The sequence below is a fragment of the Amia ocellicauda genome, chromosome 1 (assembly GCF_036373705.1).
Source record: "Amia ocellicauda isolate fAmiCal2 chromosome 1, fAmiCal2.hap1, whole genome shotgun sequence".
Taxonomy (NCBI): Eukaryota; Metazoa; Chordata; class Actinopteri; order Amiiformes; family Amiidae; genus Amia; species Amia ocellicauda.
This window is the reverse complement of record NC_089850.1, coordinates 10,370,516-10,381,231: the sequence shown is the minus strand read 5'-3', so window position 1 is coordinate 10,381,231 and position 10,716 is coordinate 10,370,516.

Below are 10,716 nucleotides of genomic sequence, written 5' to 3'. Positions count from 1 at the left end.
GGTGGAGCTGGAGGCCGAGAGCGCGTCCTGTCCTGCCACTGCACTGGACATCAGCCCGGAAGAGAGGGAGGCTGCCGCTGCCGTCTTCCGGAGCTTCAGGAGGCAGATGGAGGGGGATGATGACACCGCCGAGACCAGGGAGGCTTTTCTTTGCAAGAAAATCATCACCTCTGCCCTGGCCCTGCTGACCGACGCTGAAGTTGGGGAGAGCGCACCTCTGTCCACCCCACACCCAGCCCAGCAGCTGCCTCCTGCCCCGCAGCTGCTCAGGGCTGTGGTGGAGAGACTGTTCCACAGGCGGCTGGGGCAGAGCGTGTCCAGCAAGCCTCCAACTGCGGAGGAGCCCCGACCCCCCAGGCCTGAGGAGACCGCCTCACCAGTGGAGGACCTCACAGACAGTGCAGGTGAGAGTGACACGGCGTCCACAGCACTCCTGCACACACTGCGCACTCCGCCAGTGTCACTGGACAAGCCGTTACGAGAGACACTGTGACTTTCCATGCAACCATTCCATCTGAAAATGTATTTCTAGAACATTGTTTTCATTACTGGTTTAAAATGATCTGTAAATGATTTCCAATAATGATGAGATGACAGTCTCTCAGTGGGCAGCGTGTTGTTTCTGTCCAGTGGGTGATCGTGTTTTCATGAGTGCCACTTGAAAATGTATTTCAAACGGGTAGAAAATGTCGTTCCTGTAGTTTCCTGCAACACTTGAGCTTTGACCCCAAGTCGGGTAACAGGACAGTCTGGGGGAGGCAATGAAGGGGGACTGAAACAGTGATGCGTGTTTTGTTCTGTGGTTCAGGGGCTGCGGAGGCCACACTCTCCACGAAACAGAAGATTTACCGCTTCTTCTCACGGGTCTCGAGCGCTCTCTCCGGGCTGTGCTGTGTGAGGGTGGCGCCCGAGTGATGGCCCAGATGGGGGCAACGACGAGGAGTTTCCTGAGCTGGAGCAGGAAGAAGAAGAGTTCATCCCAAGACTTGGACGTGAGGACAAGGAGCTGTCTTCGTGGGAAGGCCAGACCCGGACATGGGAGGACCCAGACGAGGTGCCGCCAGGACCGGAAAGCCCCACGCAGGCGGCGTGGGGAGGGTTCTGCCGCAGGGGCCAGGCGTCCTGGTCGCAGCTCCAGTGGCTGTGACTGCCGTGCGTCCCTCCGTCTCCCCACAGCCCTCTGACGGCGCGTCGTCGCTGCTGGACACCTACTCTGCTCCCACACCATGCCTGGACCACAGACCCAGTTGTACAAATCTTTTTCCAGGACATTTCAGCCATTTTCCAAGACACTGCTGCCATGCCTACCTACCATGTACTAAAATGTACTTTAAATAAATGAATTACAGTTTAACAATGTCAGTAGTTGTTTATTTTAATGATTTAACTTAATAATCAGAAATTGTATTTCTGAGTATTGATTTTTACTATGTGTTCACAGAATACTAAACAGCGTTACAGTGACCTTACTCAGTGTTTTAGATCACAATTTAGCCTTAACCTTATGTATCAGTAGCAGTCTGACAACAGGTATACAGTGTTTTAAAGACAGAGTTTGAACACAGTTTGAGAGCCTCATTTTCAGTTCATTTGAGCCCTTACAGTAGTAGTTTAAATTAACCCCACTGGGTGTTTGATACCTTACATATACAAACACACATTATTCCAGGATCTGGTTTATTAAACAGTTTTAAACAGGAATGCATGTGTAAAATCAGCTGTTACTATCACAGGGGTGAGAGAGTTTCAGAAGTGAGAGAGACATGGAAACACATGAGAGAGCTTTGACATGGGACTAAAAGCATGAGCTAAAAGGCTAAAAAGCTAAACTACACATACAAGTCTTTAATTCTGTTTCATGACATCATTTAACATATTTATTTTGAAGGACTGGATTATAAAGCATTTGGGTCTGAAGCAAACTGGTTTAAACGCTAACAGGTTATCGTTAGGATGAACTGCTTATACATTTAGTCAGTATATATATGTCTTGGAGTTTAAATTATAACAAGGTATATGCATTTTCTTTACACCTTACTAATTTCTCCTGCTTAATTGACCATATTTTGAATGCCAATGTGTGCTATATAGTTCATGTGTTAGCACCTGCCAAAAATTCAGTCCTTCCTCAAGAAAGGAAATATAAAGATGAAGTCAATTCATTATAATCAGTTTTTCTGTTTAAAAAAGGTAAAGCTGAATGCAACTATACATAATTACCTTCAGAGAAAACACAATGCAAGCCTTGTTTAAACCAGAAACCTTTTTATACCCAAGGACTGGAATGGCCTTTCCCCGATACACACCACTTGCTTTGTGCTCTCTAGGCTGAACTGGCGATCAGCAATCTCCAAAAAGATGTCATTGATCAATCCGAATAGGTTAGGGAACGACAGCTAATGAATTAATAGACAAGAAAGTTTCCAATGAAAGCGGAGAATATTTTCCCAGCTGTCTGTGTCCCCTTCTTACATCCTAATCTGGGGTAACAGAGCTCCTTGTGTACAAGAGACTGTTCCAATGATTACTTCAAAAGCACTTTCTAACTGTAACAGATGAGGGGACCAGCATTTTGTCGCCGCAGGTGTCGTTTCGCTTGTGGATCTGGCTCTCAAGGGTTTGCCGGAGATGGGAGTTTGAATCTGTCATGGCAGACTGATCTCATCAACATACTATTCACCTATTAAGTCTATTGACATTGTTTACCCTATTCACCAGCTTCGTTTGCAGCCCTCAGAGGGGGCCAGGGAGGAGGACTGGTAGTCACCATCCCCTGCCCTAACCAAAGCCAGAATACCCTTTAATAAGATCACCATCTGGCTGACAAGAATGAAGCTCCCTGGGCAGACTTTATAGGTAGGCATTCCACTCCTCTCTCATCATACCAGCTACATCATATAAGCAACTGCCCAAGTTCATTGACTGATGACACATCCCCCTTCTCGCCTAGTCCAGCCCTGGAAGGCATGACCACATCTCCGTCTGTCATTGTACACCTCTTATTACTGTCTTTTCTGCATCTTTTGCACTTATGTGGTTTTGTGGCGCAGCTGCCAGGAGAGCAAGGAGCTCCACTCAGCAGACATGAGGTCAGTCTCAAGGTATCAGCGTTTCCCCTTCATGGCCGAAAGCAAAACGACATCCTTCAGACAGCTGCCAGATGAAGAACTGCATGAGCTTCTAAGTAGTGGCCTTAGAGATGGATTTTGTCTTGCTTATTCCAAACTGTCCATCACCTCCCAGGTGTTATAAAATAAATGGTCTTAAGGAAACGTCCTGTTCACAGGTATTTCTGTAGTGAAGGGTTTTAAGCAACTGGTATTAAGATACTAAAAGACAATGAGGATAGTGTTTTTTCTTTAGGTGCTGAAGTTGCTTTTCCAGGACTTGATAGTGTGTGTGTAAACCAAGAGATTTTGATTTTAGTTACTAAAGATACAAAATCAAAAAATTGCAGTACAATATACACCTTCACTGGGCTGTTCTGGTATCAGGAATTGAACAGGTGTGGAGTGACACAGTAGGAAATGTTATATGGAGGTTACCTGCAGTTGCATCCCTATAAAACTTAATTCAGAATGAGAATATTACCTGAACTACAAATTCCCATGAGTTAAAACAGAATGTTAAAATCTGGTCAAGATGAATTTGTATAGTGCAAAACACATGGACTCACATGCATTTGTTATTCTAAAATCCCTGCTAAATGAAGTCACCCTGGAACAGAGGAGACTACGTGGGGACTTGATCCAAGTCTTCAAAATCATGAAAGGCATCGACCACATCAAACCAGAGGAGCTTTTCCAGATCAGCAGGGACACACGCACCCGGGGACACAAATGGAAATTGGGCTTCAAGGCATTCAAGACAGAAAACCGGAGACACTTCTTCACACAGAGAGGCGTCACAATCTGAACAAACTCTGCAGCGATGTGGCTGAAGCTGAAAACTTGGAAACATTCAAAAACAGACTGGATAGGATCCTTGGATCACTCAGTTATTAATGGACACCAAATGAGCACGATGGGTCAAATGGCCTCCTCTCGTTTATAAACTTTCTTATGTTATGATGTTTGATACTGTATATTTCCTAAAGAATGGATTATAGATTTATGCGCTCTTCAAGATTAAACTGCTGAAAGTGAATGTGCTGTTTGCTCTTATTTATGCTGTGCCTCCTCATCATGATTATAAGAAACATATTTTAGGAAAACAACTAGTTAATTCACAGACCATTCTCTTCGGTGAACGAATTCAACTTTTTTTTCCATTTTTCTTCTGAAGTACTTAAAAATCCATTGAAAAGACTTTGGGGATGAATAATTTAGCGGTTCTGCTTTGGAGAAGGAGGACAGATACAGGCCTGCTGGGGAAAGGAATGCATTTAAAATCCACAGAAACAAATTCATCAGCTGCAGACCTAAAATCAATCTGTCTGATTTTGGCTGCTGTTTTTGTGACAAATTGTTCTTATGTGGATCCAACACCATCCAGTGTGATGAGGAAGCAAAACTACAATTTATTACAAATTAATTGTTTGCAGTAATAGTAGTAGCAACAGTATAATAATACGTTTAATAATTAAACAATTCAATATTTTAATTGGGTGGATTTAACAAATCTACAAAATTACATGCTCAACAATAAAAATACTATGCAACCAAACATGGTGGTCTCTGCAAGATGCAATACAGTGCAACATACTGCTTGGGTCAGTTATTCAATTCACACACTGATCTCTCATCCACTCCCAAAGGAGATTGTATTTTTTTTTCCGCAAATAAAGTAATTCTCTAAGAGGAGAAGTGTACTGTGTTATAACTCCAGGTGTCTCAGTTGCCACGGAGTCGTGGCATGTCAAATGGGGAGTGGGTTCATACAGGAATAAAGGGAGAGGGGAGTAACCTCTTCAGGGGAGTTTACACAGCCCTATTATATTTATTATATCTATTATATTATATATATTATATTATAATTATTATGATGATACAACATGAAGATTACAAATGTAGGTACAGATGCTCCATTTATACAGTAGTTTGAGAGTATTATCAGGCCCCTGGCTGAGGACCATGGATATACACTGAGAGGGTTGATGATCGGGTCCTAGAAGAGCAGTCAGATCTCAGTGTAGGAATGCAGCAGAAGCCAGAGGGCTGCGTCAGCATTGAACTTTTAGCAGACAACTCCCATTTGCATCAGACTGAAAATACTGCCGATTGCTAAAGGGGAAACGTGTGAACCTGCTCCCCCCACCATCGGCTCACCAGCAACATACTCCCAACAACAAAATGAAGAAAAAAAAGACACGCCCAGCAGCCCTTGACTTCTGTGGGTACGGCACGGTTGACTCAAAATCACTGGGTAGTTTCTCGCCGTTTGCATATTGAGGCCGGTCATTATGGGCTGAGCGCATCTTGTGGCCCCTCAGAGATGTTAATCATTTAGATGCCTGATGGCCTCTGTCTTTCTCCCAGGGTCCTCTCTTTTCTTCGGCGCAGAGGCGGGATTAAAAGCAGTAAACTGCACTGACGGAGTTTGAGCAGCAGCAGCTGGAGGAGGTTGCTATGGAGACAGCCACACAGTGTGGACTGAGCGTTTCATTGGCTGCTACTGTTACTAATATATATAAATTAAATTAAAAAACGGCACAAAAAGGACTTTTTTTTTTTTAATTCTTGAATCCACATGCTGGATAATTCATGACCACATCTTGTTCTGAATCGGAATGTTTTATGAGAGCGCTTTGACTGCAGATAGAAACCAAATCTAGAACATTTTAGCGATAGTCTTGTTTTTTCCCAGTTCTATGTCCTAACACTACAAAAGTAAGGTATATTGTGCAAGTATTCTTAAAGACTTCAAAAACCTTTCAAGATCATGCCTAATATTCTGCATCTTTTCCACGGCACCCTTGCAATACAGGGCTTCATTGCACAGTCTACCGAAGCTGAATGTGAATCCCCCTGAGCTGGAGAAACAGAGAGAATTGATTAACTCACATATCAAGTACTGAAAATGCTGCCCTCACAAGAGTTAGACTGGAGCCCTTGACAGCCCTGGAAAACCACCTTGATTTTTTTTTTATTGAGTGCCCGTCTGCCATTCCCACTGGATTATCCTAAAGATAGGAATCTGCCTGAGGCAAACAACTCTGATTTGCCTCCACCTTAGAAAGGGAGGGTCAAATCCCGACGCAGCTCTGTGTGGCATCTACTCTGAGCCTCGGCTCCTTCGCATCTCAACCGAAATAATCGGCCACGTGTAACAATGAAACAAATGCCGCAATGCACTATTTGGAAAGAGTCAATGGTTTACGAATTTCAAGTAAAAAAACTAAAAACAAACAAACAAACAAAAAACACACCCGTTCCCTCCGTCCTTTAATCCTCAGTACACTCCTAACTGAGTCAGTAAAGCAGTGCTGGATAAAGGCATGTGAATGATGCTTCTGGTGTGAATTAAGAATGAATTAGTCTTTTTAAATTAACTTTTTAACAGAAATTGAATACTACAAATCAACACATGAATGGATCTCTTGTTTAATAAAAGGAGCATTTGTTTTCCATTAAAAATTATCTCATGTTCAATGCTCTCAGGTAATTAGCCAATCAAATGTGTGTAGCCAGATATTGAAATCTCATGCATTATGTACCAATTGCTTAACTCACATCATTCCTGATCTAATGGGACTCAGGATAAACCCGAACCGGCTTAAGTGTCCTGTGACAATATTGCCGCAGCGACTAGTTAGCTCTACTCACAGTCATTTTACATATTCTATTCCATCCTGCATTCCCCACTAATGTTGAATCATAGTTTTTGCAACCATCACATATACAAAGCAGCCCACGTAACAGTGCAGACTGTTGGCCAGTGGGTGTCCTCCTATCCCCCCTCCCCCATCTGTTTGCTGTCCATTAACATAACACGGAACTGCATATGGCAGGCGTTTAACAACACTCACTGAAATTAGTTTTAACCCTCAAAAGCTGGATCTGAAGAATGTATTTCATCCCCTCACCACCACCTATTTGCATGAATCACCCACTGGTTTCCAGAACTTGTTAGTGGAAAAGCAAGGGTGCAAGAGGTGTCAAGAGCTGCCTAATAAAAATAAAAGGTCATAATGTAAAAGGCATGCTTGCCATACAGCAATAGTTGAAACAAAATGAATGTATACAAGACAAGCACACAAAGCTATAGCTAAAGGGGAAAGAGGCACCATGCTTTCAAAGTGGGAGGATCTCGACATTCAGGAGTGTGTGAAGAATTTGATTTAATGATGTATAGACAATACAATTAGCTATTTACATAAAGAGTATCATCTTCTTTGTGGATTAAAAATGTATTCACAAGCATATCATCATATTTGTGGCTTTCATTCACAGTAACTTATGTTTTGAGATTTTCTTGCTGAGCAGAAACCAAGATATTTCTATTTATTATAATGATTATTATTAGTTAAAAGAGCTCTTTCTATCAGGCTAGGGGAACCTTAAAAACCACATTATTTGGTTTGTGGAGGTTTTTTGTTTCATTTAATTTCATTTTGTTTTGAACTGTCTGATGAAGGTATTTCTCTAGCTTTCACTGCCTGTCAAATTTAATGAACACTGCAAAAAATATTTTATGAACAGTAGGTATTTTGGGGACCACAATTTTTCCATTGACTGGCCTGAATATGTAGAAAAATAAAAGATATAGAAGATTTGTCCTATACAATTTTCCTTCCAATGGATTAAATAACTGTTTTTCAAAGTCTATGACGGACACGTTTGAGAAACACGGATTCAATTTAGCAAATTAATTTTCTCCATGTGCTTTATGTCTCCTTGGCATAACTTCAGTTTTCTTCAGAGTAAGGGGTCCTTTTTAATTTAAATTCACCCATTGTTTGCGTGTTATCTGTTACTGATGTCCTTATTGTTGTGGACTGAATTGTATTAATTTATCTCCAGTGTTCTTTGCATTAGAATCGTGCTTTAAGTCAGTGTCGTTTTCAATGTTCCATTTATTAATCACAAACATCCCTCACATTGTCCTTTTTAATATAATATTGATCCATTATTGCATCAAGCCATTGCATCCAAGTATAAAGCTATTTCATGATCTCAGAATCACCTTCAACTGAATGATCAATGGATCTGTTTCAATGGGCTATTTTTATGCAAGACATTTCACTCAGAAATGACCCTGGTTTTCGCAGTAATGTTGGGCAAAATATAACTTGCATTTTCACAGAAAAGTGCTTGAAAAATGTCATTTCTATACAGACATGCATTAGTTCAGCAGCCCACATGGCTTTTCAAAGTTGAGAGAGTCTTAATAATGAAAGACTGATTCAGCAAAGTAATTTACTGCATTCCAGAACACAGAGATACCAATAGTTCGGAGACTATCAGTGTATAAGTCTATACATTTGTACTGCACACCAAGGCCACTTGCGCACATACTGTGTTCAGCCGCCCAGCTCAATCTTCCATCTTTGCTCCAGATGCTTTGCAGGACAGACAAATCCCACTTTTGAAAGTGCCATTGAAAGGGCAAATAGTCTGTAACCAGGTTTGATTCACTCATACCGCCAACGAGAAGATGCGGGCCATTCACTGAAACTGCAACAACAGGCAAGGCCACATCACAAAACACCCATCTGTCTGGCTTCCACACATACAGATTCCTGCGGAGCCACTGAGAAAGTCAATCTTCCAGCCCAGGCACATACCTGTCTCTCACCATAACTAGCTGTTGCACAACTCCTTTACAATTTGTAGTGTGAAACCTCCACTAAAAAAAAAAAAAAAGATAGTTGTCTTCCAGTGTTTGTTCCATCTGGGGCTCTCAACAACTTTATTTAGCAAGCTAATCAATTTGTAATTGTTTTACGTTTTTTTTTTTTTTTTTTTACAGTTGATGGCTTAAAATATTCATTTGATTCAATATGCCACCACAATATTGCAGTTACACAGTTAACCAGCTGATCAGACCAAATAAGTCAACAGTGAAAGGGAAGCCTAACTTGTGTTTAAAACGGTTATGTGCTCACTGCAGCCATTGCAGCCATTGCATGATGCAACACAGAACAATTACATTTAGGTCAATCTGGATATTAAAAAAAAAATGCTTTCAGGGCCTGAGTTGCTTTTGAGATTACAAAGCTTGCTTTAAAATTTACTGTGAACCTAACAAGCATTCAATGTCATTTTTCAAATTCCACATGGTTTACTTCAGAAAGGACTGAGCACTGAGTCGACTTCTTGACCGAGCAAAGACTATCATTCCAGAAACCAACACTGCTCCTGCGCCAGAGTACCAGGACTGCGTATCATGGGCTTACACAATCTTCTATAAGAGCTCCCCAGCTCCTCTCAGTTTTGACAGGAAAACAGCGTCATTTCATCCCTGCCACCTACACAGAGCAGTCGGCTCACCGCATTCATATTCACCTCCATCCTATTCAGCTACTTTCCTACACTAAGCAGCTATAATGCTCTAGCTCTGCAGCAACATGGCCCACAATGCAATGTGGCACCCGGTGAGGCAATGTATTCAAAATCAGCCTCCCTGGCCAGTGACTAGCAGTAAACACCTGGCACAGCCTAACTCTGACAAAACACCGTCAAGTTACCTACCATGGCACTTCCCATCATCTCGTCTCCCAATGACTTTGGGCTCATTTTCTCCCGGTCTGAATTGCCTCAGCTAAGTGGCACTAAATGCCGTTACACAAGACTATTTGGAGTGCATGCTGCGGTAAGATCAGCTATCAGCCTGGCCTGCCATTTTTCCTGGGCTCACCTCTGTCACTCTTGGGCTCTTTTTGAGGTCACAGGGAAAGGGCTTAAAAAGTGAAAGCTACTCTCGGGCCCTGAACATACTGTCCACTAAAATGAACGCGCTGATTTTAAAAGGAAAGGTCAATTGGGATATGAAACCACAAAGACAAGGGAAAACTAATGACTCGATCATCCATGTTAGTAGTGCAATTTCGAATTTGCATATGAAACCTTTTCTGAATTACTGTTACTCTGGGATTGTAACTGCAATTAGGTGGTCTTCAGACTCGCCAGTTTGGTTCAGTTAAATACAGGCAGTAGATTTAAACAGGACTCACTCCACAGGCTAAGCATCTTTCAAGTTAATCACACAGCACAATGCCAGTCATTATGTAGGCCAGTGTTCTCCAACCCTAGTCCCCGAGAGCCCTCATCTAGTTATATAGGTCACCCCGAATCACCAATCTCTTAAGTGGCAACACATTCTAAGTATTAATCAATTAGGCAAATCACTTGTTCAAGTACAGGATATCTGGTCCTGGAGGGAGGAAGGGTATTAAGTGTTTGAATGATCAAATTCACCAAAAACCCTGCCTCACCGATTAAAGTTAATTGTTTCCAGGTCTTTAATAACCAATGAGTTTTGGGGAACCTATAAATCTGTGGGATAGTGAGCTCTAGGGTCGGAGGCACCCCATAACAATCTAGGGCACACAGCACTTCCAGTTCAAGACCCTGAAACACATGGTACAATACCCAAATCGAAAAGCATTCTCCGTGCCATTAAATAACCTTCCTCCAGCAATCACAGATCAACTGTCAGCATTCAGAAGGGCTTGATTAGCAGCACCTAGATGTTTTTTTGTTACCAGGAATTTAAAAAGTTGAATGCGTTCCAATTGAATCTGTCACTAGTCCTCTCTGAACACAATCTGACAAT